We start from the raw sequence: 24,339 nt of genomic DNA on the forward strand, positions 1-24,339 counted from the left end.
AGGAAATAGACAAGAAATGTCATCTCCAGCGTGATTTCGTCTTCTCCTTGCCTTCGATGGCCCCTGGCTGCAAAGTCATGGTTTCGCCTGTTGTAAAAATGTGTTGTGAGACAGATAGAAGCCTGACACGAGTTCCGGATCATCAAATGAAGATGTTTAGTTTCTGGCTGGTTCTCATTCGGTTGGCAAGAAATGGAAGGCACTTGTGGCCATTTCACCCTGTTGCACGTTTTCCAGGGCTTAAGAAATGTGGGGCAGGATTAGCGGAGGCTAACTCAGCAAGGCCAGTGGCGCAATGGATAACGCGTCAGACTACGGATCAGAAGATTGTAGGTTCGACTCCTACCTGGTTTGGCAGTGTTGCCGTGATCGTATAGTGGTTAGTACTCTGCGTTGTGGCCGCAGCAACCCCGGTTCGAATCCGGGTCACGGCATTTTCATTGTTAAAGGGAGTCTGTCACCGGAACTCAGCATATCCGCCTGTTTCAAAGGGTGTGTTTTCCCCTTGTGGGTTTGTTGCCAAGGTCCTGGTGGGGTTTGGTCAACGAGGGCCTCGCTCTTGCTCCAAAGAGCTAAGCGGCAACTCCATGGTTGATCCAAAAAGCTCATTTACACATTGACAAAAGCAGCCACAACTCGGCTATGGAGGCTCCGATTCACAAGTGGGAAAAGATTGTCTGATTGAGGTGACCTGAGCCTATCTCTCCTTGGAGCTAGGCTGAGAGGTTGGCTTCTGAGAGGTGACCGACTGCTCTTCCCCAAGGTTGAAGAATCTTCTTGGATTTGCAGGAAGTAGACAAGAAATTTCATCTCCCGCCTGATTTTATCTTCCCTTTGCTTTGGATGGCTCCTATCTGAAACGTGGTGGATCCGCCTGTTGTAAAAAAGTGTAGTGAGACAAAAAGAAACCTCACATGAATTCCAGATGGTATGAATATACCTAGACTCTGGCCGGTTTCCATTTGCTTTCCAAGAAATGGAAGGCACTTATGGCAAGGGTACCTTGTTTCAGGTCTTACAGCGGTTCAGAACTGAGAGGCAGGGTTACCAGCCGCAGCTTCAGCAGGGCCAGTGGCGCAATGGATAACGCGTCTGACTACGGATCAGATGATTGTAGGTTCGACTCCTACCTGGCTCGGAAGTGTTGCCGTGATCGTATAGTGGTTAGTACTCTGCGTTGTGGCCGCAGCAACCCCGGTTCGAATCCGGGTCACGGCATCTTTTCTTTGCTTCCGTTTTGAACGGTTCTTTCCCAAGGTGGAAGAAAGTTTTTGGATTTGCAGGAAATAGACAAGAAATGTCATCTCCAGCGTGATTTCGTCTTTTCCTTGCCTTCGATGGCCCCTGGCTGCAAAGTCATGGTTTCGCCTGTTGTAAAAATGTGTTGTGAGACAGATAGAAGACTGACACGAGTTCCGGATCATCGTATGAAGATGTTTAGTTTGTGGCTGGTTCTCATTCGGTTGGCAAGAAATGGAAGGCACTTGTGGCCATTTCACCCTGTTGCATGTTTTCCAGGGCTTAAGAAATGTGGGGCAGGATTAGCGGAGGCTGACTCGGCAGGGCCAGTGGCGCAATGGATAACGCGTCTGACTACGGATCGGAAGATTGTAGGTTCAACTCCTACCTGGCTCGGCAGCGTTGCCGTGATCGTATAGTGGTTAGTACTCTGCGTTGTGGCTGCAGCTACCACGGTTTGAATCCGGGTCATGGCAAATTCATTGTTAAATGTAGTCTGTCACCGGAACTCAGCATATCTGCCTGTTTCAAAGGGTGTGTTTTCCCCTTGTGGGTTTGTTGCCAAGGTCCTGGTGGGGTTTGGTCAACGAGGGCCTCGCTCTTGCTCCAAAGAGCTAAGCGGCAACTCCATGGTTGATCCAAAAAGCTCATTTACACATTGACAAAAGCAGCCACATCTCGGCTATGGAGGCTCCGATTCACAAGTGGGAAAAGATTGTCTGATTGAGGTGACCTGAGCCTATCTCTCCTTGGAGCTAGGCTGAGAGGTTGGCTTCTGAGAGGTGACCGACTGCTCTTCCCCAAGGTTGAAGAATCTTCTTGGATTTGCAGGAAGTAGACAAGAAATTTCATCTCCCGCCTGATTTTATCTTCCCTTTGCTTTGGATGGCTCCTATCTGAAACGTGGTGGATCCGCCTGTTGTAAAAAAGTGTAGTGAGACAAAAAGAAACCCCACATGAAGTCCAGATGGTATGAATATACCTAGTCTCTGGCCGGTTTCCATTTGCTTTCCAAGAAATGGAAGGCACTTATGGCAAGGGTACCTTGTTTCAGGTCTTACAGCGGTTCAGAACTGAGAGGCAGGGTTACCAGCCACGGCTTCAGCAGGGCCAGTGGCGCAATGGATAACGCGTCTGACTACGGATCAGAAGATTGTAGATTCGACTCGTACCTGGCTCAGGTGTGTTGCCGTGATCGTATAGTGGTTAGTACTCTGCGTTGTGGCCGCAGCAACCCCGGTTCGAATCCGGGTCACGGCATCTTTTCTTTGCTTCCGTTTTGAACGGTTCTTTCCCAAGGTGGAAGAAAGTTTTTGGATTTGCAGGAAATAGACAAGAAATGTCATCTCCAGCGTGATTTCGTCTTCTCCTTGCCTTCGATGGCCCCTGGCTGCAAAGTCATGGTTTCGCCTGTTGTAGAAATGTGTTGTGAGACAGATAGAAGCCTGACACAAGTTCCGGATCATCAAATGAAGATGTTTAGTTTCTGGCTGGTTCTCATTCGGTTGGCAAGAAATGGAAGGCACTTGTGGCCATTTCACCCTGTTGCACGTTTTCCAGGGCTTAAGAAATGTGGGGCAGGATTAGCGGAGGCTAACTCGGCAAGGCCAGTGGCGCAATGGATAACGCGTCTGACTACGTATCAGAAGATTATAGGTTTGACTCCTACCTGGTTTGGCAGTGTTGCCGTGATCGTATAGTGGTTAGTACTCTGCTTTGTGGCCGCAGCAACCCCGGTTCGAATCCGGGTCACGGCATTTTCCTTGTTAAAGGGAGTCTGTCACCGGAACTCAGCATATCCGCCTGTTTCAAATGGTGTGTTTTCCCCTTGTGGGTTTGTTGCCAAGGTCCTGGTGGGATTTGGTCAACGAGGGCCTCGCTCTTGCTCCAAAGAGCTAAGCGGCAACTCCATGGTTGATCCAAAAAGCTCATTTACACATTGACAAAAGCAGCCACAACTCGGCTATGGAGGCTCCGATTCACAAGTGGGAAAAGATTGTCTGATTGAGGTGACCTGAGCCTATCTCTCCTTGGAGCTAGGCTGAGAGGTTGGCTTCTGAGAGGTGACCGACTGCTCTTCCCCAAGGTTGAAGAATCTTCTTGGATTTGCAGGAAGTAGACAAGAAATTTCATCTCCCGCCTGATTTTATCTTCCCTTTGCTTTGGATGGCTCCTATCTGAAACGTGGTGGATCCGCCTGTTGTAAAAAAGTGTAGTGAGACAAAAAGAAACCTCACATGAATTCCAGATGGTATGAATATACCTAGACTCTGGCCGGTTTCCATTTGCTTTCCAAGAAATGGAAGGCACTTATGGCAAGGGTACCTTGTTTCAGGTCTTACAGCGGTTCAGAACTGAGAGGCAGGGTTACCAGCCGTAGCTTCAGCAGGGCCAGTGGCGCAATGGATAACGCGTCTGACTACGGATCAGAAGATTGTAGGTTCGACTCCTACCTGGCTCGGAAGTGTTGCCGTGATCGTATAGTGGTTAGTACTCTGCGTTGTGGCCGCAGCAACCCCGGTTCGAATCCGGGTCACGGCATCTTTTCTTTGCTTCCGTTTTGAACGGTTCTTTCCCAAGGTGGAAGAAAGTTTTTGGATTTGCAGGAAATAGACAAGAAATGTCATCTCCAGCGTGATTTCGTCTTCTCCTTGCCTTCGATGGCCCCTGGCTGCAAAGTCATGGTTTCGCCTGTTGTAAAAATGTGTTGTGAGACAGATAGAAGCCTGACACGAGTTCCGGATCATCAAATGAAGATGTTTAGTTTCTGGCTGGTTCTCATTCGGTTGGCAAGAAATGGAAGGCACTTGTGGCCATTTCACCCTGTTGCACGTTTTCCAGGGCTTAAGAAATGTGGGGCAGGATTAGCGGAGGCTAACTCGGCAAGGCCAGTGGCGCAATGGATAACGCGTCTGACTACGGATCAGAAGATTGTAGGTTCAACTCCTACCTGGTTTGGCAGTGTTGCCGTGATCGTATAGTGGTTAGTACTCTGCGTTGTCGCCGCAGCAACCCCGGTTCGAATCCGGGTCACGGCATTTTCATTGTTAAAGGGAGTCTGTCACCGGAACTCACCATATCCGCCTGTTTCAAAGGGTGTGTTTTCCCCTTGTGGGTTTGTTGCCAAGGTCCTGGTGGGGTTTGGTCAACGAGGGCCTCGCTCTTGCTCCAAAGAGCTAAGCGGCAACTCCATGGTTGATCCAAAAAGCTCATTTACACATTGACAAAAGCAGCCACAACTCGGCTATGGAGGCTCCGATTCACAAGTGGGAAAAGATTGTCTGATTGAGGTGACCTGAGCCTATCTCTCCTTGGAGCTAGGCTGAGAGGTTGGCTTCTGAGAGGTGACCGACTGCTCTTCCCCAAGGTTGAAGAATCTTCTTGGATTTGCAGGAAGTAGACAAGAAATTTCATCTCCCGCCTGATTTTATCTTCCCTTTGCTTTGGATGGCTCCTATCTGAAACGTGGTGGATCCGCCTGTTGTAAAAAAGTGTAGTGAGACAAAAAGAAACCTCACATGAATTCCAGATGGTATGAATATACCTAGACTCTGGCCGGTTTCCATTTGCTTTCCAAGAAATGGAAGGCACTTATGGCAAGGGTACCTTGTTTCAGGTCTTACAGCGGTTCAGAACTGAGAGGCAGGGTTACCAGCCGCAGCTTCAGCAGGGCCAGTGGCGCAATGGATAACGCGTCTGACTACGGATCAGAAGATTGTAGGTTCGACTCCTACCTGGCTCGGGAGTGTTGCCGTGATCGTATAGTGGTTAGTACTCTGCATTGTGGCCGCAGCAACCCCGGTTCAAATCCGGGTCACGGCATTTTCCTTGTTAAAGGGAGTCTGTCACCGGAACTCAGCATATCCGCCTGTTTCAAATGGTGTGTTTTCCCCTTGTGGGTTTGTTGCCAAGGTCCTGGTGGGATTTGGTCAACGAGGGCCTCGCTCTTGCTCCAAAGAGCTAAGCGGCAACTCCATGGTTGATCCAAAAAGCTCATTTACACATTGACAAAAGCAGCCACACCTCGGCTATGGAGGCTCCGATTCACAAGTGGGAAAAGATTGTCTGATTGAGGTGACCTGAGCCTATCTCTCCTTGGAGCTAGGCTGAGAGGTTGGCTTCTGAGAGGTGACCGACTGCTCTTCCCCAAGGTTGAAGAATCTTCTTGGATTTGCAGGAAGTAGACAAGAAATTTCATCTTCCGCCTGATTTTATCTTCCCTTTGCTTTGGATGGCTCCTATCTGAAACGTGGTGGATCCGCCTGTTGTAAAAAAGTGTAGTGAGACAAAAAGAAACCCCACATGAAGTCCAGATGGTATGAATATACCTAGTCTCTGGCCGGTTTCCATTTGCTTTCCAAGAAATGGAAGGCACTTATGGCAAGGGTACCTTGTTTCAGGTCTTACAGCGGTTCAGAACTGAGAGGCAGGGTTACCAGCCACGGCTTCAGCAGGGCCAGTGGCGCAATGGATAACGCGTCTGACTACGGATCAGAAGATTGTAGATTCGACTCGTACCTGGCTCAGGTGTGTTGCCGTGATCGTATAGTGGTTAGTACTCTGCGTTGTGGCCGCAGCAACCCCGGTTCGAATCCGGGTCACAGCATCTTTTCTTTGCTTCCGTTTTGAACGGTTCTTTCCCAAGGTGGAAGAAAGTTTTTGGATTTGCAGGAAATAGACAAGAAATGTCATCTCCAGCGTGATTTCGTCTTCTCCTTGCCTTCGATGGCCCCTGGCTGCAAAGTCATGGTTTCGCCTGTTGTAGAAATGTGTTGTGAGACAGATAGAAGCCTGACACAAGTTCCGGATCATCAAATGAAGATGTTTAGTTTCTGGCTGGTTCTCATTCGGTTGGCAAGAAATGGAAGGCACTTGTGGCCATTTCACCCTGTTGCACGTTTTCCAGGGCTTAAGAAATGTGGGGCAGGATTAGCAGAGGCTAACTCGGCAAGGCCAGTGGCGCAATGGATAACGCGTCTGACTACGTATCAGAAGATTGTAGGTTTGACTCCTACCTGGTTTGGCAGTGTTGCTGTGATCGTATAGTGGTTAGTACTCTGCGTTGTGGCCGCAGCAACCCCGGTTCGAATCCGGGTCACGGCATTTTCATTGTTAAAGGGAGTCTGTCACCGGAACTCAGCATATCCGCCTGTTTCAAAGGGTGTGTTTTCCCCTTGTGGGTTTGTTGCCAAGGTCCTGGTGGGGTTTGGTCAACGAGGGCCTCGCTCTTGCTCCAAAGAGCTAAGCGGCAACTCCATGGTTGATCCAAAAAGCTCATTTACACATTGACAAAAGCAGCCACATCTCGGCTATGGAGGCTCCGATTCACAAGTGGGAAAAGATTGTCTGATTGAGGTGACCTGAGCCTATCTCTCCTTGGAGCTAGGCTGAGAGGTTGGCTTCTGAGAGGTGACCGACTGCTCTTCCCCAAGGTTGAAGAATCTTCTTGGATTTGCAGGAAGTAGACAAGAAATTTCATCTCCCGCCTGATTTTATCTTCCCTTTGCTTTGGATGGCTCCTATCTGAAACGTGGTGGATCCGCCTGTTGTAAAAAAGTGTAGTGAGACAAAAAGAAACCTCACATGAATTCCAGATGGTATGAATATACCTAGTCTCTGGCCGGTTTCCATTTGCTTTCCAAGAAATGGAAGGCACTTATGGCAAGGGTACCTTGTTTCAGGTCTTACAGCGGTTCAGAACTGAGAGGCAGGGTTACCAGCCGCGGCTTCAGCAGGGCCAGTGGCGCAATGGATAACGCGTCTGACTACGGATCAGAAGATTGTAGGTTCGACTCCTACCTGGCTCGGGAGTGTTGCCGTGATCGTATAGTGGTTAGTACTCTGCTTTGTGGCCGCAGCAACCCCGGTTCGAACCCGGGTCACTGCATTTTCCTTGTTAAAGGGAGTCTGTCACCGGAACTCAGCATATCCGCCTGTTTCAAATGGTGTGTTTTCCCCTTGTGGGTTTGTTGCCAAGGTCCTGGTGGGATTTGGTCAACGAGGGCCTCGCTCTTGCTCCAAAGAGCTAAGCGGCAACTCCATGGTTGATCCAAAAAGCTCATTTACACATTGACAAAAGCAGCCACACCTCGGCTATGGAGGCTCCGATTCACAAGTGGGAAAAGATTGTCTGATTGAGGTGACCTGAGCCTATCTCTCCTTGGAGCTAGGCTGAGAGGTTGGCTTCTGAGAGGTGACCGACTGCTCTTCCCCAAGGTTGAAGAATCTTCTTGGATTTGCAGGAAGTAGACAAGAAATTTCATCTCCCGCCTGATTTTATCTTCCCTTTGCTTTGGATGGCTCCTATCTGAAACGTGGTGGATCCGCCTGTTGTAAAAAAGTGTAGTGAGACAAAAAGAAACCTCACATGAATTCCAGATGGTATGAATATACCTAGTCTCTGGCCGGTTTCCATTTGCTTTCCAAGAAATGGAAGGCACTTATGGCAAGGGTACCTTGTTTCAGGTCTTACAGCGGTTCAGAACTGAGAGGCAGGGTTACCAGCCGCGGCTTCAGCAGGGCCAGTGGCGCAATGGATAACGCGTCTGACTACGGATCAGAAGATTGTAGGTTCGACTCCTACCTGGCTCGGGAGTGTTGCCGTGATCGTATAGTGGTTAGTACTCTGCATTGTGGCCGCAGCAACCCCGGTTCAAATCCGGGTCACGGCATTTTCCTTGTTAAAGGGAGTCTGTCACCGGAACTCAGCATATCCGCCTGTTTCAAATGGTGTGTTTTCCCCTTGTGGGTTTGTTGCCAAGGTCCTGGTGGGATTTGGTCAACGAGGGCCTCGCTCTTGCTCCAAAGAGCTAAGCGGCAACTCCATGGTTGATCCAAAAAGCTCATTTACACATTGACAAAAGCAGCCACACCTCGGCTATGGAGGCTCCGATTCACAAGTGGGAAAAGATTGTCTGATTGAGGTGACCTGAGCCTATCTCTCCTTGGAGCTAGGCTGAGAGGTTGGCTTCTGAGAGGTGACCGACTGCTCTTCCCCAAGGTTGAAGAATCTTCTTGGATTTGCAGGAAGTAGACAAGAAATTTCATCTTCCGCCTGATTTTATCTTCCCTTTGCTTTGGATGGCTCCTATCTGAAACGTGGTGGATCCGCCTGTTGTAAAAAAGTGTAGTGAGACAAAAAGAAACCCCACATGAAGTCCAGATGGTATGAATATACCTAGTCTCTGGCCGGTTTCCATTTGCTTTCCAAGAAATGGAAGGCACTTATGGCAAGGGTACCTTGTTTCAGGTCTTACAGCGGTTCAGAACTGAGAGGCAGGGTTACCAGCCACGGCTTCAGCAGGTCCAGTGGCGCAATGGATAACGCGTCTGACTACGGATCAGAAGATTGTAGATTCGACTCGTACCTGGCTCAGGTGTGTTGCCGTGATCGTATAGTGGTTAGTACTCTGCGTTGTGGCCGCAGCAACCCCGGTTCGAATCCGGGTCACGGCATCTTTTCTTTGCTTCCGTTTTGAACGGTTCTTTCCCAAGGTGGAAGAAAGTTTTTGGATTTGCAGGAAATAGACAAGAAATGTCATCTCCAGCGTGATTTCGTCTTCTCCTTGCCTTCGATGGCCCCTGGCTGCAAAGTCATGGTTTCGCCTGTTGTAGAAATGTGTTGTGAGACAGATAGAAGCCTGACACAAGTTCCGGATCATCAAATGAAGATGTTTAGTTTCTGGCTGGTTCTCATTCGGTTGGCAAGAAATGGAAGGCACTTGTGGCCATTTCACCCTGTTGCACGTTTTCCAGGGCTTAAGAAATGTGGGGCAGGATTAGCAGAGGCTAACTCGGCAAGGCCAGTGGCGCAATGGATAACGCGTCTGACTACGTATCAGAAGATTGTAGGTTTGACTCCTACCTGGTTTGGCAGTGTTGCTGTGATCGTATAGTGGTTAGTACTCTGCGTTGTGGCCGCAGCAACCCCGGTTCGAATCCGGGTCACGGCATTTTCATTGTTAAAGGGAGTCTGTCACCGGAACTCAGCATATCCGCCTGTTTCAAAGGGTGTGTTTTCCCCTTGTGGGTTTGTTGCCAAGGTCCTGGTGGGGTTTGGTCAACGAGGGCCTCGCTCTTGCTCCAAAGAGCTAAGCGGCAACTCCATGGTTGATCCAAAAAGCTCATTTACACATTGACAAAAGCAGCCACATCTCGGCTATGGAGGCTCCGATTCACAAGTGGGAAAAGATTGTCTGATTGAGGTGACCTGAGCCTATCTCTCCTTGGAGCTAGGCTGAGAGGTTGGCTTCTGAGAGGTGACCGACTGCTCTTCCCCAAGGTTGAAGAATCTTCTTGGATTTGCAGGAAGTAGACAAGAAATTTCATCTCCCGCCTGATTTTATCTTCCCTTTGCTTTGGATGGCTCCTATCTGAAACGTGGTGGATCCGCCTGTTGTAAAAAAGTGTAGTGAGACAAAAAGAAACCTCACATGAATTCCAGATGGTATGAATATACCTAGTCTCTGGCCGGTTTCCATTTGCTTTCCAAGAAATGGAAGGCACTTATGGCAAGGGTACCTTGTTTCAGGTCTTACAGCGGTTCAGAACTGAGAGGCAGGGTTACCAGCCGCAGCTTCAGCAGGGCCAGTGGCGCAATGGATAACGCGTCTGACTACGGATCAGAAGATTGTAGGTTCGACTCCTACCTGGCTCGGAAGTGTTGCCGTGATCGTATAGTGGTTAGTACTCTGCGTTGTGGCCGCAGCAACCCCGGTTCGAATCCGGGTCACGGCATCTTTTCTTTGCTTCCGTTTTGAACGGTTCTTTCCCAAGGTGGAAGAAAGTTTTTGGATTTGCAGGAAATAGACAAGAAATGTCATCTCCAGCGTGATTTCGTCTTCTCCTTGCCTTCGATGGCCCCTGGCTGCAAAGTCATGGTTTCGCCTGTTGTAAAAATGTGTTGTGAGACAGATAGAAGCCTGACACGAGTTCCGGATCATCAAATGAAGATGTTTAGTTTCTGGCTGGTTCTCATTCGGTTGGCAAGAAATGGAAGGCACTTGTGGCCATTTCACCCTGTTGCACGTTTTCCAGGGCTTAAGAAATGTGGGGCAGGATTAGCGGAGGCTAACTCGGCAAGGCCAGTGGCGCAATGGATAACGCGTCTGACTACGGATCAGAAGATTGTAGATTCAACTCCTAGCTGGTTTGGCAGTGTTGCCGTGATCGTATAGTGGTTAGTACTCTGCGTTGTGGCCGCAGCAACCCCGGTTCGAATCCGGGTCACGGCATTTTCATTGTTAAAGGGAGTCTGTCACCGGAACTCACCATATCCGCCTGTTTCAAAGGGTGTGTTTTCCCCTTGTGGGTTTGTTGCCAAGGTCCTGGTGGGGTTTGGTCAACGAGGGCCTCGCTCTTGCTCCAAAGAGCTAAGCGGCAACTCCATGGTTGATCCAAAAAGCTCATTTACACATTGACAAAAGCAGCCACAACTCGGCTATGGAGGCTCCGATTCACAAGTGGGAAAAGATTGTCTGATTGAGGTCACCTGAGCCTATCTCTCCTTGGAGCTACGCTGAGAGGTTGGCTTCTGCGAGGTGACCGACTGCTCTTCCCCAAGGTTGAAGAATCTTCTTGGATTTGCAGGAAGTAGACAAGAAATTTCATCTCCCGCCTGATTTTATCTTCCCTTTGCTTTGGATGGCTCCTATCTGAAACGTGGTGGATCCGCCTGTTGTAAAAAAGTGTAGTGAGACAAAAAGAAACCTCACATGAATTCCAGATGGTATGAATATACCTAGTCTCTGGCCGGTTTCCATTTGCTTTCCAAGAAATGGAAGGCACTTATGGCAAGGGTACCTTGTTTCAGGTCTTACAGCGGTTCAGAACTGAGAGGCAGGGTTACCAGCCACGGCTTCAGCAGGGCCAGTGGCGCAATGGATAACGCGTCTGACTACGGATCAGAAGATTGTAGATTCGACTCGTACCTGGCTCAGGTGTGTTGCCGTGATCGTATAGTGGTTAGTACTCTGCGTTGTGGCCGCAGCAACCCCGGTTCGAATCCGGGTCACGGCATCTTTTCTTTGCTTCCGTTTTGAACGGTTCTTTCCCAAGGTGGAAGAAAGTTTTTGGATTTGCAGGAAATAGACAAGAAATGTCATCTCCAGCGTGATTTCGTCTTCTCCTTGCCTTCGATGGCCCCTGGCTGCAAAGTCATGGTTTCGCCTGTTGTAGAAATGTGTTGTGAGACAGATAGAAGCCTGACACAAGTTCCGGATCATCAAATGAAGATGTTTAGTTTCTGGCTGGTTCTCATTCGGTTGGCAAGAAATGGAAGGCACTTGTGGCCATTTCACCCTGTTGCACGTTTTCCAGGGCTTAAGAAATGTGGGGCAGGATTAGCGGAGGCTAACTCGGCAAGGCCAGTGGCGCAATGGATAACGCGTCTGACTACGTATCAGAAGATTATAGGTTTGACTCCTACCTGGTTTGGCAGTGTTGCCGTGATCGCATAGTGGTTAGTACTCTGCGTTGTGGCCGCAGCAACCCCGGTTCGAATCCGGGTCACGGCATTTTCATTGTTAAAGGGAGTCTGTCACCGGAACTCAGCATATCCGCCTGTTTCAAAGGGTGTGTTTTCCCCTTGTGGGTTTGTTGCCAAGGTCCTGGTGGGGTTTGGTCAACGAGGGCCTCGCTCTTGCTCCAAAGAGCTAAGCGGCAACTCCATGGTTGATCTAAAAAGCTCATTTACACATTGACAAAAGCAGCCACATCTCGGCTATGGAGGCTCCGATTCACAAGTGGGAAAAGATTGTCTGATTGAGGTGACCTGAGCCTATCTCTCCTTGGAGCTAGGCTGAGAGGTTGGCTTCTGAGAGGTGACCGACTGCTCTTCCCCAAGGTTGAAGAATCTTCTTGGATTTGCAGGAAGTAGACAAGAAATTTCATCTCCCGCCTGATTTTATCTTCCCTTTGCTTTGGATGGCTCCTATCTGAAACGTGGTGGATCCGCCTGTTGTAAAAAAGTGTAGTGAGACAAAAAGAAACCTCACATGAATTCCAGATGTTATGAATATACCTAGTCTCTGGCCGGTTTCCATTTGCTTTCCAAGAAATGGAAGGCACTTATGGCAAGGGTACCTTGTTTCAGGTCTTACAGCGGTTCAGAACTAAGAGGCAGGGTTACCGGCCACGGCTTCAGCAGGGCCAGTGGCGCAATGGATAACGCGTCTGACTACGGATCAGAAGATTGTAGGTTCAACTCCTACCTGGCTCGGGAGTGTTGCCGTGATCGTATAGTGGTTAGTACTCTGCTTTGTGGCCGCAGCAACCCCGGTTCGAATCCGGGTCACGGCATTTTCCTTGTTAAAGGGAGTCTGTCACCGGAACTCAGCATATCCGCCTGTTTCAAATGGTGTGTTTTCCCCTTGTGGGTTTGTTGCCAAGGTCCTGGTGGGATTTGGTCAACGAGGGCCTCGCTCTTGCTCCAAAGAGCTAAGCGGCAACTCCATGGTTGATCCAAAAAGCTCATTTACACATTGACAAAAGCAGCCACAACTCGGCTATGGAGGCTCCGATTCACAAGTGGGAAAAGATTGTCTGATTGAGGTGACCTGAGCCTATCTCTCCTTGGAGCTAGGCTGAGAGGTTGGCTTCTGAGAGGTGACCGACTGCTCTTCCCCAAGGTTGAAGAATCTTCTTGGATTTGCAGGAAGTAGACAAGAAATTTCATCTCCCGCCTGATTTTATCTTCCCTTTGCTTTGGATGGCTCCTATCTGAAACGTGGTGGATCCGCCTGTTGTAAAAAAGTGTAGTGAGACAAAAAGAAACCTCACATGAATTCCAGATGGTATGAATATACCTAGACTCTGGCCGGTTTCCATTTGCTTTCCAAGAAATGGAAGGCACTTATGGCAAGGGTACCTTGTTTCAGGTCTTACAGCGGTTCAGAACTGAGAGGCAGGGTTACCAGCCGTAGCTTCAGCAGGGCCAGTGGCGCAATGGATAACGCGTCTGACTACGGATCAGAAGATTGTAGGTTCGACTCCTACCTGGCTCGGAAGTGTTGCCGTGATCGTATAGTGGTTAGTACTCTGCGTTGTGGCCGCAGCAACCCCGGTTCGAATCCGGGTCACGGCATCTTTTCTTTGCTTCCGTTTTGAACGGTTCTTTCCCAAGGTGGAAGAAAGTTTTTGGATTTGCAGGAAATAGACAAGAAATGTCATCTCCAGCGTGATTTCGTCTTCTCCTTGCCTTCGATGGCCCCTGGCTGCAAAGTCATGGTTTCGTCTGTTGTAAAAATGTGTTGTGAGACAGATAGAAGCCTGACACGAGTTCCGGATCATCAAATGAAGAGGTTTAGTTTCTGGCTGGTTCTCATTCGGTTGGCAAGAAATGGAAGGCACTTGTGGCCATTTCACCCTGTTGCACGTTTTCCAGGGCTTAAGAAATGTGGGGCAGGATTAGCGGAGGCTAACTCGGCAAGGCCAGTGGCGCAATGGATAACGCGTCTGACTACGGATCAGAAGATTGTAGGTTCAACTCCTACCTGGGTTGGCAGTGTTGCCGTGATCGTATAGTGGTTAGTACTCTGCGTTGTCGCCGCAGCAACCCCGGTTCGAATCCGGGTCACGGCATTTTCCTTGTTAAAGGGAGTCTGTCACCGGAACTCAGCATTTCCGCCTGTTTCAAAGGGTGTGTTTTCCCCTTGTGGGTTTGTTGCCAAGGTCCTGGTGGGATTTGGTCAACGAGGGCCTCGCTCTTGCTCCAAAGAGCTAAGCGGCAACTCCATGGTTGATCCAAAAAGCTCATTTACACATTGACAAAAGCAGCCACACCTCGGCTATGGAGGCTCCGATTCACAAGTGGGAAAAGATTGTCTGATTGAGGTGACCTGAGCCTATCTCTCCTTGGAGCTAGGCTGAGAGGTTGGCTTCTGAGAGGTGACCGACTGCTCTTCCCCAAGGTTGAAGAATCTTCTTGGATTTGCAGGAAGTAGACAAGAAATTTCATCTCCCGCCTGATTTTATCTTCCCTTTGCTTTGGATGGCTCCTATCTGAAACGTGGTGGATCCGCCTGTTGTAAAAAAGTGTAGTGAGACAAAAAGAAACCTCACATGAATTCCAGATGGTATGAATATACCTAGTCTCTGGCCGGTTTCCATTTGCTTTCCAAGAAATGGAAGGCACTTATGGCAAGGGTACCTTGTTTCAGGTCTTACAGCGGTTCAGAACTGAGAGGCAGGGTTACCAGCCGCGGCTTCAGCAGGGCCAGTGGCGCAATGGATAACGCGTCTGACTACGGATCAGAAGATTGTAGGTTCGACTCCTACCTGGCTCGGGAGTGTTGCCGTGATCGTATAGTGGTTAGTACTCTGCATTGTGGCCGCAGCAACCCCGGTTCAAATCCGGGTCACGGCATTTTCCTTGTTAAAGGGAGTCTGTCACCGGAACTTAGCATATCCGCCTGTTTCAAATGGTGTGTTTTCCCCTTGTGGGTTTGTTGCCAAGGTCCTGGTGGGATTTGGTCAACGAGGGCCTCGCTCTTGCTCCAAAGAGCTAAGCGGCAACTCCATGGTTGATCCAAAAAGCTCATTTACACATTGACAAAAGCAGCCACACCTCGGCTATGGAGGCTCCGATTCACAAGTGGGAAAAGATTGTCTGATTGAGGTGACCTGAGCCTATCTCTCCTTGGAGCTAGGCTGAGAGGTTGGCTTCTGAGAGGTGACCGACTGCTCTTCCCCAAGGTTGAAGAATCTTCTTGGATTTGCAGGAAGTAGACAAGAAATTTCATCTTCCGCCTGATTTTATCTTCCCTTTGCTTTGGATGGCTCCTATCTGAAACGTGGTGGATCCGCCTGTTGTAAAAAAGTGTAGTGAGACAAAAAGAAACCCCACATGAAGTCCAGATGGTATGAATATACCTAGTCTCTGGCCGGTTTCCATTTGCTTTCCAAGAAATGGAAGGCACTTATGGCAAGGGTACCTTGTTTCAGGTCTTACAGCGGTTCAGAACTGAGAGGCAGGGTTACCAGCCACGGCTTCAGCAGGGCCAGTGGCGCAATGGATAACGCGTCTGACTACGGATCAGAAGATTGTAGATTCGACTCGTACCTGGCTCAGGTGTGTTGCCGTGATCGTATAGTGGTTAGTACTCTGCGTTGTGGCCGCAGCAACCCCGGTTCGAATCCGGGTCACGGCATCTTTTCTTTGCTTCCGTTTTGAACGGTTCTTTCCCAAGGTGGAAGAAAGTTTTTGGATTTGCAGGAAATAGACAAGAAATGTCATCTCCAGCGTGATTTCGTCTTCTCCTTGCCTTCGATGGCCCCTGGCTGCAAAGTCATGGTTTCGCCTGTTGTAGAAATGTGTTGTGAGACAGATAGAAGCCTGACACAAGTTCCGGATCATCAAATGAAGATGTTTAGTTTCTGGCTGGTTCTCATTCGGTTGGCAAGAAATGGAAGGCACTTGTGGCCATTTCACCCTGTTGCACGTTTTCCAGGGCTTAAGAAATGTGGGGCAGGATTAGCAGAGGCTAACTCGGCAAGGCCAGTGGCGCAATGGATAACGCGTCTGACTACGTATCAGAAGATTGTAGGTTTGACTCCTACCTGGTTTGGCAGTTTTGCTGTGATCGTATAGTGGTTAGTACTCTGCGTTGTGGCCGCAGCAACCCCAGTTCGAATCCGGGTCACGGCATTTTCATTGTTAAAGGGAGTCTGTCACCGGAACTCAGCATATCCGCCTGTTTCAAAGGGTGTGTTTTCCCCTTGTGGGTTTGTTGCCAAGGTCCTGGTGGGGTTTGGTCAACGAGGGCCTCGCTCTTGCTCCAAAGAGCTAAGCGGCAACTCCATGGTTGATCCAAAAAGCTCATTTACACATTGACAAAAGCAGCCACATCTCGGCTATGGAGGCTCCGATTCACAAGTGGGAAAAGATTGTCTGATTGAGGTGACCTGAGCCTATCTCTCCTTGGAGCTAGGCTGAGAGGTTGGCTTCTGAGAGGTGACCGACTGCTCTTCCCCAAGGTTGAAGAATCTTCTTGGATTTGCAGGAAGTAGACAAGAAATTTCATCTCCCGCCTGATTTTATCTTCCCTTTGCTTTGGATGGCTCCTATCTGAAACGTGGTGGATCCGCCTGTTGTAAAAAAGTGTAGTGAGACAAAAAGAAACCTCACATGAATTCCAGATGGTATGAATATACCTAGTCTCTGGCCGGTTTCCATTTGCTTTCCAAGAAATGGAAGGCACTTATGGCAAGGGTACCTTGTTTCAGGTCTTACAGCGGTTCAGAACTGAGAGGCAGGGTTACCAGCCACAGCTTCAGCAGGGCCAGTGGCGCAATGGATAACGCGTCTGACTACGGATCAGAAGATTGTAGGTTCGACTCCTACCTGGCTCGGAAGTGTTGCCGTGATCGTATAGTGGTTAGTACTCTGCGTTGTGGCCGCAGCAACCCCGGTTCGAATCCGGGTCACGGCATCTTTTCTTTGCTTCCGTTTTGAACGGTTCTTTCCCAAGGTGGAAGAAAGTTTTTGGATTTGCAGGAAATAGACAAGAAATGTCATCTCCAGCGTGATTTCGTCTTCTCCTTGCCTTCGATGGCCCCTGGCTGCAAAGTCATGGTTTCGCCTGTTGTAAAAATGTGTTGTGAGACAGATAGAAGCCTGACACGAGTTCCGGATCATCAAATGAAGATGTTTAGTTTCTGGCTGGTTCTCATTCGGTTGGCAAGAAATGGAAGGCACTTATGGCCATTTCACCCTGTTGCACGTTTTCCAGGGCTTAAGAAATGTGGGGCAGGATTAGCGGAGGCTAACTCGGCAAGGCCAGTGGCGCAATGGATAACGCGTCTGACTACGGATCAGAAGATTGTAGATTCAACTCCTACCTGGTTTGGCAGTGTTGCCGTGATCGTATAGTGGTTAGTACTCTGCGTTGTGGCCGCAGCAACCCCGGTTCGAATCCGGGTCACGGCATTTTCATTGTTAAAGGGAGTCTGTCACCGGAACTCACCATATCCGCCTGTTTCAAAGGGTGTGTTTTCCCCTTGTGGGTTTGTTGCCAAGGTCCTGGTGGGGTTTGGTCAACGAGGGCCTCGCTCTTGCTCCAAAGAGCTAAGCGGCAACTCCATGGTTGATCCAAAAAGCTCATTTACACATTGACAAAAGCAGCCACAACTCGGCTATGGAGGCTCCGATTCACAAGTGGGAAAAGATTGTCTGATTGAGGTCACCTGAGCCTATCTCTCCTTGGAGCTACGCTGAGAGGTTGGCTTCTGAGAGGTGACCGACTGCTCTTCCCCAAGGTTGAAGAATCTTCTTGGATTTGCAGGAAGTAGACAAGAAATTTCATCTCCCGCCTGATTTTATCTTCCCTTTGCTTTGGATGGCTCCTATCTGAAACGTGGTGGATCCGCCTGTTGTAAAAAAGTGTAGTGAGACAAAAAGAAACCTCACATGAATTCCAGATGGTATGAATATACCTAGTCTCTGGCCGGTTTCCATTTGCTTTCCAAGAAATGGAAGGCACTTATGGCAAGGGTACCTTGTTTCAGGTCTTACAGCGGTTCAGAACTGAGAGGCAGGGTTACCAGCCACGGCTTCAGCAGGGCCAGTGGCGCAATGGATAACGCGTCTGACTACGGATCAGAAGATTGTAGGTTCGACTCCTACCTGGCTCGGGAGTGTTGCCGTGATCGTATAGTGGTTAGTACTCTGCATTGTGGCCGCAGCAACCCCGGTTCAAATCCGGGTCACGGCATTTTCCTTGTTAAAGGGAGTCTGTCACCGGAACTCAGCATATCCGCCTGTTTCAAATGGTGTGTTTTCCCCTTGTGGGTTTGTTGCCAAGGTCCTGGTGGGATTTGGTCAACGAGGGCCTCGCTCTTGCTCCAAAGAGCTAAGCGGCAACTCCATGGTTGATCCAAAAAGCTCATTTACACATTGACAAAAGCAGCCACACCTCGGCTATGGAGGCTCCGATTCACAAGTGGGAAAAGATTGTCTGATTGAGGTGACCTGAGCCTATCTCTCCTTGGAGCTAGGCTGAGAGGTTGGCTTCTGAGAGGTGACCGACTGCTCTTCCCCAAGGTTGAAGAATCTTCTTGGATTTGCAGGAAGTAGACAAGAAATTTCATCTCCCGCCTGATTTTATCTTCCCTTTGCTTTGGATGGCTCCTATCTGAAACGTGGTGGATCCGCCTGTTGTAAAAAAGTGTAGTGAGACAAAAAGAAACCTCACATGAATTCCAGATGGTATGAATATACCTAGACTCTGGCCGGTTTCCATTTGCTTTCCAAGAAATGGAAGGCACTTATGGCAAGGGTACCTTGTTTCAGGTCTTACAGCGGTTCAGAACTGAGAGGCAGGGTTACCAGCCGCAGCTTCAGCAGGGCCAGTGGCGCAATGGATAACGCGTCTGACTACGGATCAGAAGATTGTAGGTTCGACTCCTACCTGGCTCGGAAGTGTTGCCGTGATCGTATAGTGGTTAGTACTCTGCGTTGTGGCCGCAGCAACCCCGGTTCGAATCCGTGTCACGGCATCTTTTCTTTGCTTCCGTTTTGAACGGTTCTTTCCCAAGGTGGAAGAAAGTTTTTGGATTTGCAGGAAATAGACAAGAAATGTCATCTCCAGCGTGATTTCGTCTTCTCCTTGCCTTCGATGGCCCCTGGCTGCAAAGTCATGGTTTCGCCTGTTGTAAAAATGTGTTGTGAGACAGATAGAAGCCTGACACGAGTTCCGGATCATCAAATGAAGATGTTTAGTTTCTGGCTGGTTCTCATTCGGTTGGCAAGAAATGGAAGGCACTTGTGGCCATTTCACCCTGTTGCACGTTTTCCAGGGCTTAAGAAATGTGGGGCATGATTAGCGGAGGCTAACTCGGCAAGGCCAGTGGCGCAATGGATAACGCGTCTGACTACGGATCAGAAGATTGTAGGTTCGACTCCTACCTGGTTTGGCAGTGTTTCTGTGATCGTATAGTGGTTAGTACTCTGCGTTGTGGCCGCAGCAACCCCGGTTTGAATCCGGGTCACGGCATTTTCATTGTTAAAGGGAGTCTGTCACCGGAACTCAGCATATCCGGCTGTTTCAAAGGGTGTGTTTTCCCCTTGTGGGTTTGTTGCCAAGGTCCTGGTGGGGTTTGGTCAACGAGGGCCTCGCTCTTGCTCCAAAGAGCTAAGCGGCAACTCCATGGTTGATCCAAAAAGCTCATTTACACATTGACAAAAGCAGCCACATCTCGGCAATGGAGGCTCCGATTCACAAGTGGGAAAAGATTGTCTGATTGAGGTGACCTGAGCCTATCTCTCCTTGGAGCTACGCTGAGAGGTTGGCTTCTGAGAGGTGACCAACTGGTCTTCCCCAAGGTTGAAGAATCTTCTTGGATTTGCAGGAAATAGACAAGAAATTTCATCTCCTGCCTGATTTTATCTTCCCTTTGCTTTGGATGGCTCCTATCTGAAACGTGGTGGATCCGCCTGTTGTAAAAAAGTGTAGTGAGACAAAAAGAAACCTCACGTGAATTCCAGATGGTATGAATATACCTAGTCTCTGGCCGGTTTCCATTTGCTTTCCAAGAAATGGAAGGCACTTATGGCAAGGGTACCTTGTTTCAGGTCTTACAGCGGTTCAGAACTGAGAGGCAAAGTTACCAGCCGCAGCTTCAGCAGGGCCAGTGGCGCAATGCATAACGCGTCTGACTACGGATCAGAAGATTGTAGGTTCGACTCCTACCTGGCTCGGGAGTGTTGCCGTGATCGTATAGTGGTTAGTACTCTGCGTTGTGGCCGCAGCAACCCCGGTTCGAATCCGGGTCACGGCATCTTTTCTTTGCTTCCGTTTTGAACGGTTCTTTCCCAAGGTGGAAGAAAGTTTTTGGATTTGCAGGAAATAGACAAGAAATGTCATCTCCAGCGTGATTTCGTCTTCTCCTTGCCTTCGATGGCCCCTGGCTGCAAAGTCATGGTTTCGCCTGTTGTAAAAATGTGTTGTGAGACAGATAGAAGCCTGACACGAGTTCCGGATCATCAAATGAAGATGTTTAGTTTCTGGCTGGTTCTCATTCGGTTGGCAAGAAATGGAAGGCACTTGTGGCCATTTCACCCTGTTGCACGTTTTCCAGGGCTTAAGAAATGTGGGGCAGGATTAGCGGAGGCTAACTCAGTAAGGCCAGTGGCGCAATGGATAACGCGTCTGACTACGGGTCAGAAGATTGTAGGTTCGACTCGTACCTGGTTCGGCAGTGTTGCCGAGATCGTATAGTGGTTAGTACTCTGCGTTGTGGCCGCAGCAACCCCGGTTTGAATCCGGGTCACGGCATTTTCATTGTTAAAGGGAGTCTGTCACCGGAACTCAGCATATCCGCCTGTTTCAAAGGGTGTGTTTTCCCCTTGTGGGTTTGTTGCCAAGGTCCTGGTGGGGTTTGGTCAACGAGGGCCTCGCTCTTGCTCCAAAGAGCTAAGCGGCAACTCCATGGTTGATCCAAAAAGCTCATTTACACATTGACAAAAGCAGCCACAACTCGGCTATGGAGGCTCCGATTCACAAGTGGGAAAAGATTGTCTGATTGAGGTGACCTGAGCCTATCTCTCCTTGGAGCTAGGCTGAGAGGTTGGCTTCTGAGAGGTGACCGACTGCTCTTCCCCAAGGTTGAAGAATCTTCTTGGATTTGCAGGAAGTAGACAAGAAATTTCATCTCCCGCCTGATTTTATCTTCCCTTTGCTTTGGATGGCTCCTATCTGAAACGTGGTGGATCCGCCTGTTGTAAAAAAGTGTAGTGAGACAAAAAGAAACCTCACATGAATTCCAGATGGTATGAATATACCTAGACTCTGGCCGGTTTCCATTTGCTTTCCAAGAAATGGAAGGCACTTATGGCAAGGGTACCTTGTTTCAGGTCTTACAGCGGTTCAGAACTGAGAGGCAGGGTTACCAGCCGCAGCTTCAGCAGGGCCAGTGGCGCAATGGATAACGCGTCTGACTACGGATCAGAAGATTGTAGGTTCGACTCCTACCTGGCTCGGAAGTGTTGCCGTGATCGTATAGTGGTTAGTACTCTGCGTTGTGGCCGCAGCAACCCCGGTTCGAATCCGGGTCACGGCATCTTTTCTTTGCTTCCGTTTTGAACGGTTCTTTCCCAAGGTGGAAGAAAGTTTTTGGATTTGCAGGAAATAGACAAGAAATGTCATCTCCAGCGTGATTTCGTCTTCTCCTTGCCTTCGATGGCCCCTGGCTGCAAAGTCATGGTTTCGCCTGTTGTAAAAATGTGTTGTGAGACAGATAGAAGCCTGACACGAGTTCCGGATCATCAAATGAAGATGTTTAGTTTCTGGCTGGTTCTCATTCGGTTGGCAAGAAATGGAAGGCACTTGTGGCCATTTCACCCTGTTGCACGTTTTCCAGGGCTTAAAAAATGTGGGGCAGGATTAGCGGAGGCTGACTCGGCAAGGCCAGTGGCGCAATGGATAACGCGTCTGACTACGGATCAGAAGATTGTAGGTTCGACTCCTACCTGGTTTGGCAGTGTTGCCGTGATCGTATAGTGGTTAGTACTCTGCGTTGTGGCCGCAGCAACCCCGGTTCGAATCCGGGTCACGGCATTTTCATTGTTAAAGGGAGTCTGTCACCGGAACTCACCATATCCGCCTGTTTCAAAGGGTGTGTTTTCCCCTTGTGGGTTTGTTGCCAAGGTCCTGGTGGGGTTTGGTCAACGAGGGCCTCGCTCTTGCTCCAAAGAGCTAAGCGGCAACTCGATGGTTGATCCAAAAAGCTCATTTACACATTGACAAAAGCAGCCACATCTCGGCTATGGAGGCTCCGATTCACAAGTGGGAAAAGATTGTCTGATTGAGGTGACCTGAGCCTATCTCTCCTTGGAGCTAGGCTGAGAGGTTGGCTTCTGAGAGGTGACCGACTGCTCTTCCCCAAGGTTGAAGAATCTTCTTGGATTTGCAGGAAGTAGACAAGAAATTTCATCTCCCGCCTGATTTTATCTTCCCTTTGCTTTGGATGGCTCCTATCTGAAACGTGGTGGATCCGCCTGTTGTAAAAAAGTGTAGTGAGACAAAAAGAAACCTCACATGAATTCCAGATGGTATGAATATACCTAGACTCTGGCCGGTTTCCATTTGCTTTCCAAGAAATGGAAGGCACTTATGGCAAGGGTACCTTGTTTCAGGTCTTACAGCGGTTCAGAACTGAGAGGCAGGGTTACCAGCCGCGGCTTCAGCAGGGCCAGTGGCGCAATGGATAACGCGTCTGACTACGGATCAGAAGATTGTAGGTTCGACTCCTACCTGACTCGGAAGTGTTGCCGTGATCGTATAGTGGTTAGTACTCTGCGTTGTGGCCGCAGCAACCCCGGGTCGAATCCGGGTCACGGCATCTTTTCTTTGCTTCCGTTTTGAACGGTTCTTTCCCAAGGTGGAAGAAAGTTTTTGGATTTGCAGGAAATAGACAAGAAATGTCATCTCCAGCGTGATTTCGTCTTCTCCTTGCCTTCGATGGCCCCTGGCTGCAAAGTCATGGTTTCGCCTGTTGTAAAAATGTGTTGTGAGACAGACAGAAGCCTGACACGAGTTCCGGATCATCAAATGAAGATGTTTAGTTTCTGGCTGGTTCTCATTCGGTTGGCAAGAAATGGAAGGCACTTGTGGCCATTTCACCCTGTTGCACGTTTTCCAGGGCTTAAGAAATGTGGGGCAGGATTAGCGGAGGCTAACTCAGTAAGGCCAGTGGCGCAATGGATAACGCGACTGACTACGGGTCAGAAGATTGTAGGTTCGACTCGTACCTGGTTCGGCAGTGTTGCCGAGATCGTATAGTGGTTAGTACTCTGCGTTGTGGCCGCAGCAACCCCGGTTTGAATCCGGGTCATGGCATTTTCATTGTTAAAGGGAGTCTGTCACCGGAACTCAGCATATCCGCCTGTTTCAAAGGGTGTGTTTTCCCCTTGTGGGTTTGTTGCCAAGGTCCTGGTGGGGTTTGGTCAACGAGGGCCTCGCTCTTGCTCCAAAGAGCTAAGCGGCAACTCCATGGTTGATCCAAAAAGCTCATTTACACATTGACAAAAGCAGCCACATCTCGGCTATGGAGGCTCCGATTCACAAGTGGGAAAAGATTGTCTGATTGAGGTGACCTGAGCCTATCTCTCCTTGGAGCTATGCTGAGAGGTTGGCTTCTGAGAGGTGACCGACTGCTCTTCCCCAAGGTTGAAGAATCTTCTTGTATTTGCAGGAAGTAGACAAGAAATTTCATCTCCCGCCTGATTTTATCTTCCCTTTGCTTTGGATGGCTCCTATCTGAAACGTGGTGGATCCGCCTGTTGTAAAAAAGTGTAGTGAGACAAAAAGAAACCTCACATGAATTCCAGATGGTATGAATATACCTAGACTCTGGCCGGTTTCCATTTGCTTTCCAAGAAATGGAAAGCACTTATGGCAAGGGTACCTTATTTCAGGTCTTACAGCGGTTCAGAACTAAGAGGCAGGGTTACCGGCCGCGGCTTCAGCAGGGCCAGTGGCGCAATGGATAACGCGTCTGACTACGGATCAGAAGATTGTAGGTTCGACTCCTACCTGGCTCGGGAGTGTTGCCGTGATCGTATAGTGGTTAGTACTCTGCGTTGTGGCCGCAGCAACCCCGGTTCGAATCCGGGTCACGGCATCTTTTCTTTGCTTCCGTTTTGAACGGTTCTTTCCCAATGTGGAAGAAAGTTTTTGGATTTGCAGGAAATAGACAAGAAATGTCATCTCCAGCGTGATTTCGTCTTCTCCTTGCCTTCGATGTCCCCTGGCTGCAAAGTCATGGTTTCGCCTGTTGTAAAAATGTGTTGTGAGACAGATAGAAGCCTGACACGAGTTCCGGATCATCGTATGAAGATGTTTAGTTTCTGGCTGGTTCTCATTCAGTTGGCAAGAAATGGAAGGCACTTGTGGCCATTTCACCCTGTTGCAGGTTTTCTAGGGCTTAAGAAATGTAGGGCAGGATTAGCGGAGGCTGACTCAGCAGGGCCAGTGGCGCAATGGATAACGCGTCTGACTACGGATCAGAAGGTTGTTGGTTCGACTCCTACCTGGCTCGGCAGCGTTGCCGTGATCGTATAGTGGTTAGTACTCAGCGTTGTGGCCGCAGTAACCCCGGTTTGAA

The 24,339-nt window shown here is 49.2% G+C and overlaps 41 non-coding genes across 41 annotated transcripts; all 41 read left to right on the top strand.

Annotated features, from left to right (window-relative positions):
• Positions 1 to 362: 362 nt before the first annotated feature.
• On the top strand, positions 363 to 434 carry TRNAH-GUG (transfer RNA histidin (anticodon GUG)). Its single transcript has one exon. It is a non-coding gene; the product is annotated as a tRNA-His (tRNA).
• Positions 435 to 1,065: 631 nt separating this feature from the next.
• On the top strand, positions 1,066 to 1,138 carry TRNAR-ACG (transfer RNA arginine (anticodon ACG)). The gene has a single exon. It is a non-coding gene; the product is annotated as a tRNA-Arg (tRNA).
• An 8-nt stretch (positions 1,139 to 1,146) lies between these two features.
• On the top strand, positions 1,147 to 1,218 carry TRNAH-GUG (transfer RNA histidin (anticodon GUG)). Its single transcript has one exon. It is a non-coding gene; the product is annotated as a tRNA-His (tRNA).
• A 344-nt stretch (positions 1,219 to 1,562) lies between these two features.
• TRNAR-ACG (transfer RNA arginine (anticodon ACG)) lies at positions 1,563 to 1,635 on the top strand. The gene has a single exon. It is a non-coding gene; the product is annotated as a tRNA-Arg (tRNA).
• A 792-nt stretch (positions 1,636 to 2,427) lies between these two features.
• On the top strand, positions 2,428 to 2,499 carry TRNAH-GUG (transfer RNA histidin (anticodon GUG)). The gene has a single exon. It is a non-coding gene; the product is annotated as a tRNA-His (tRNA).
• A 1,128-nt stretch (positions 2,500 to 3,627) lies between these two features.
• Positions 3,628 to 3,700, top strand: TRNAR-ACG (transfer RNA arginine (anticodon ACG)). The gene has a single exon. It is a non-coding gene; the product is annotated as a tRNA-Arg (tRNA).
• An 8-nt stretch (positions 3,701 to 3,708) lies between these two features.
• TRNAH-GUG (transfer RNA histidin (anticodon GUG)) lies at positions 3,709 to 3,780 on the top strand. Its single transcript has one exon. It is a non-coding gene; the product is annotated as a tRNA-His (tRNA).
• Positions 3,781 to 4,124: 344 nt separating this feature from the next.
• Positions 4,125 to 4,197, top strand: TRNAR-ACG (transfer RNA arginine (anticodon ACG)). Its single transcript has one exon. It is a non-coding gene; the product is annotated as a tRNA-Arg (tRNA).
• A 711-nt stretch (positions 4,198 to 4,908) lies between these two features.
• On the top strand, positions 4,909 to 4,981 carry TRNAR-ACG (transfer RNA arginine (anticodon ACG)). The gene has a single exon. It is a non-coding gene; the product is annotated as a tRNA-Arg (tRNA).
• A 1,289-nt stretch (positions 4,982 to 6,270) lies between these two features.
• Positions 6,271 to 6,342, top strand: TRNAH-GUG (transfer RNA histidin (anticodon GUG)). Its single transcript has one exon. It is a non-coding gene; the product is annotated as a tRNA-His (tRNA).
• Positions 6,343 to 6,973: 631 nt separating this feature from the next.
• Positions 6,974 to 7,046, top strand: TRNAR-ACG (transfer RNA arginine (anticodon ACG)). The gene has a single exon. It is a non-coding gene; the product is annotated as a tRNA-Arg (tRNA).
• A 711-nt stretch (positions 7,047 to 7,757) lies between these two features.
• TRNAR-ACG (transfer RNA arginine (anticodon ACG)) lies at positions 7,758 to 7,830 on the top strand. Its single transcript has one exon. It is a non-coding gene; the product is annotated as a tRNA-Arg (tRNA).
• A 792-nt stretch (positions 7,831 to 8,622) lies between these two features.
• On the top strand, positions 8,623 to 8,694 carry TRNAH-GUG (transfer RNA histidin (anticodon GUG)). Its single transcript has one exon. It is a non-coding gene; the product is annotated as a tRNA-His (tRNA).
• A 425-nt stretch (positions 8,695 to 9,119) lies between these two features.
• TRNAH-GUG (transfer RNA histidin (anticodon GUG)) lies at positions 9,120 to 9,191 on the top strand. The gene has a single exon. It is a non-coding gene; the product is annotated as a tRNA-His (tRNA).
• Positions 9,192 to 9,822: 631 nt separating this feature from the next.
• On the top strand, positions 9,823 to 9,895 carry TRNAR-ACG (transfer RNA arginine (anticodon ACG)). Its single transcript has one exon. It is a non-coding gene; the product is annotated as a tRNA-Arg (tRNA).
• An 8-nt stretch (positions 9,896 to 9,903) lies between these two features.
• On the top strand, positions 9,904 to 9,975 carry TRNAH-GUG (transfer RNA histidin (anticodon GUG)). The gene has a single exon. It is a non-coding gene; the product is annotated as a tRNA-His (tRNA).
• A 425-nt stretch (positions 9,976 to 10,400) lies between these two features.
• Positions 10,401 to 10,472, top strand: TRNAH-GUG (transfer RNA histidin (anticodon GUG)). The gene has a single exon. It is a non-coding gene; the product is annotated as a tRNA-His (tRNA).
• A 712-nt stretch (positions 10,473 to 11,184) lies between these two features.
• On the top strand, positions 11,185 to 11,256 carry TRNAH-GUG (transfer RNA histidin (anticodon GUG)). The gene has a single exon. It is a non-coding gene; the product is annotated as a tRNA-His (tRNA).
• Positions 11,257 to 11,681: 425 nt separating this feature from the next.
• TRNAH-GUG (transfer RNA histidin (anticodon GUG)) lies at positions 11,682 to 11,753 on the top strand. Its single transcript has one exon. It is a non-coding gene; the product is annotated as a tRNA-His (tRNA).
• Positions 11,754 to 12,384: 631 nt separating this feature from the next.
• Positions 12,385 to 12,457, top strand: TRNAR-ACG (transfer RNA arginine (anticodon ACG)). The gene has a single exon. It is a non-coding gene; the product is annotated as a tRNA-Arg (tRNA).
• A 711-nt stretch (positions 12,458 to 13,168) lies between these two features.
• Positions 13,169 to 13,241, top strand: TRNAR-ACG (transfer RNA arginine (anticodon ACG)). Its single transcript has one exon. It is a non-coding gene; the product is annotated as a tRNA-Arg (tRNA).
• Positions 13,242 to 13,249: 8 nt separating this feature from the next.
• Positions 13,250 to 13,321, top strand: TRNAH-GUG (transfer RNA histidin (anticodon GUG)). Its single transcript has one exon. It is a non-coding gene; the product is annotated as a tRNA-His (tRNA).
• Positions 13,322 to 13,665: 344 nt separating this feature from the next.
• TRNAR-ACG (transfer RNA arginine (anticodon ACG)) lies at positions 13,666 to 13,738 on the top strand. Its single transcript has one exon. It is a non-coding gene; the product is annotated as a tRNA-Arg (tRNA).
• Positions 13,739 to 14,449: 711 nt separating this feature from the next.
• On the top strand, positions 14,450 to 14,522 carry TRNAR-ACG (transfer RNA arginine (anticodon ACG)). Its single transcript has one exon. It is a non-coding gene; the product is annotated as a tRNA-Arg (tRNA).
• Positions 14,523 to 15,314: 792 nt separating this feature from the next.
• Positions 15,315 to 15,386, top strand: TRNAH-GUG (transfer RNA histidin (anticodon GUG)). Its single transcript has one exon. It is a non-coding gene; the product is annotated as a tRNA-His (tRNA).
• A 1,128-nt stretch (positions 15,387 to 16,514) lies between these two features.
• On the top strand, positions 16,515 to 16,587 carry TRNAR-ACG (transfer RNA arginine (anticodon ACG)). The gene has a single exon. It is a non-coding gene; the product is annotated as a tRNA-Arg (tRNA).
• An 8-nt stretch (positions 16,588 to 16,595) lies between these two features.
• TRNAH-GUG (transfer RNA histidin (anticodon GUG)) lies at positions 16,596 to 16,667 on the top strand. The gene has a single exon. It is a non-coding gene; the product is annotated as a tRNA-His (tRNA).
• A 425-nt stretch (positions 16,668 to 17,092) lies between these two features.
• Positions 17,093 to 17,164, top strand: TRNAH-GUG (transfer RNA histidin (anticodon GUG)). The gene has a single exon. It is a non-coding gene; the product is annotated as a tRNA-His (tRNA).
• A 631-nt stretch (positions 17,165 to 17,795) lies between these two features.
• On the top strand, positions 17,796 to 17,868 carry TRNAR-ACG (transfer RNA arginine (anticodon ACG)). Its single transcript has one exon. It is a non-coding gene; the product is annotated as a tRNA-Arg (tRNA).
• A 711-nt stretch (positions 17,869 to 18,579) lies between these two features.
• TRNAR-ACG (transfer RNA arginine (anticodon ACG)) lies at positions 18,580 to 18,652 on the top strand. The gene has a single exon. It is a non-coding gene; the product is annotated as a tRNA-Arg (tRNA).
• Positions 18,653 to 19,076: 424 nt separating this feature from the next.
• Positions 19,077 to 19,149, top strand: TRNAR-ACG (transfer RNA arginine (anticodon ACG)). The gene has a single exon. It is a non-coding gene; the product is annotated as a tRNA-Arg (tRNA).
• Positions 19,150 to 19,860: 711 nt separating this feature from the next.
• On the top strand, positions 19,861 to 19,933 carry TRNAR-ACG (transfer RNA arginine (anticodon ACG)). The gene has a single exon. It is a non-coding gene; the product is annotated as a tRNA-Arg (tRNA).
• Positions 19,934 to 19,941: 8 nt separating this feature from the next.
• TRNAH-GUG (transfer RNA histidin (anticodon GUG)) lies at positions 19,942 to 20,013 on the top strand. The gene has a single exon. It is a non-coding gene; the product is annotated as a tRNA-His (tRNA).
• Positions 20,014 to 21,141: 1,128 nt separating this feature from the next.
• Positions 21,142 to 21,214, top strand: TRNAR-ACG (transfer RNA arginine (anticodon ACG)). Its single transcript has one exon. It is a non-coding gene; the product is annotated as a tRNA-Arg (tRNA).
• Positions 21,215 to 21,222: 8 nt separating this feature from the next.
• On the top strand, positions 21,223 to 21,294 carry TRNAH-GUG (transfer RNA histidin (anticodon GUG)). Its single transcript has one exon. It is a non-coding gene; the product is annotated as a tRNA-His (tRNA).
• A 344-nt stretch (positions 21,295 to 21,638) lies between these two features.
• TRNAR-ACG (transfer RNA arginine (anticodon ACG)) lies at positions 21,639 to 21,711 on the top strand. Its single transcript has one exon. It is a non-coding gene; the product is annotated as a tRNA-Arg (tRNA).
• An 8-nt stretch (positions 21,712 to 21,719) lies between these two features.
• On the top strand, positions 21,720 to 21,791 carry TRNAH-GUG (transfer RNA histidin (anticodon GUG)). The gene has a single exon. It is a non-coding gene; the product is annotated as a tRNA-His (tRNA).
• Positions 21,792 to 22,422: 631 nt separating this feature from the next.
• Positions 22,423 to 22,495, top strand: TRNAR-ACG (transfer RNA arginine (anticodon ACG)). Its single transcript has one exon. It is a non-coding gene; the product is annotated as a tRNA-Arg (tRNA).
• A 1,208-nt stretch (positions 22,496 to 23,703) lies between these two features.
• TRNAR-ACG (transfer RNA arginine (anticodon ACG)) lies at positions 23,704 to 23,776 on the top strand. Its single transcript has one exon. It is a non-coding gene; the product is annotated as a tRNA-Arg (tRNA).
• An 8-nt stretch (positions 23,777 to 23,784) lies between these two features.
• TRNAH-GUG (transfer RNA histidin (anticodon GUG)) lies at positions 23,785 to 23,856 on the top strand. Its single transcript has one exon. It is a non-coding gene; the product is annotated as a tRNA-His (tRNA).
• A 344-nt stretch (positions 23,857 to 24,200) lies between these two features.
• On the top strand, positions 24,201 to 24,273 carry TRNAR-ACG (transfer RNA arginine (anticodon ACG)). The gene has a single exon. It is a non-coding gene; the product is annotated as a tRNA-Arg (tRNA).
• Positions 24,274 to 24,339: the final 66 nt, after the last annotated feature.

This window comes from Leptodactylus fuscus, chromosome 5, assembly GCF_031893055.1.
Source record: "Leptodactylus fuscus isolate aLepFus1 chromosome 5, aLepFus1.hap2, whole genome shotgun sequence".
Classification (NCBI taxonomy): Eukaryota; Metazoa; Chordata; class Amphibia; order Anura; family Leptodactylidae; genus Leptodactylus; species Leptodactylus fuscus.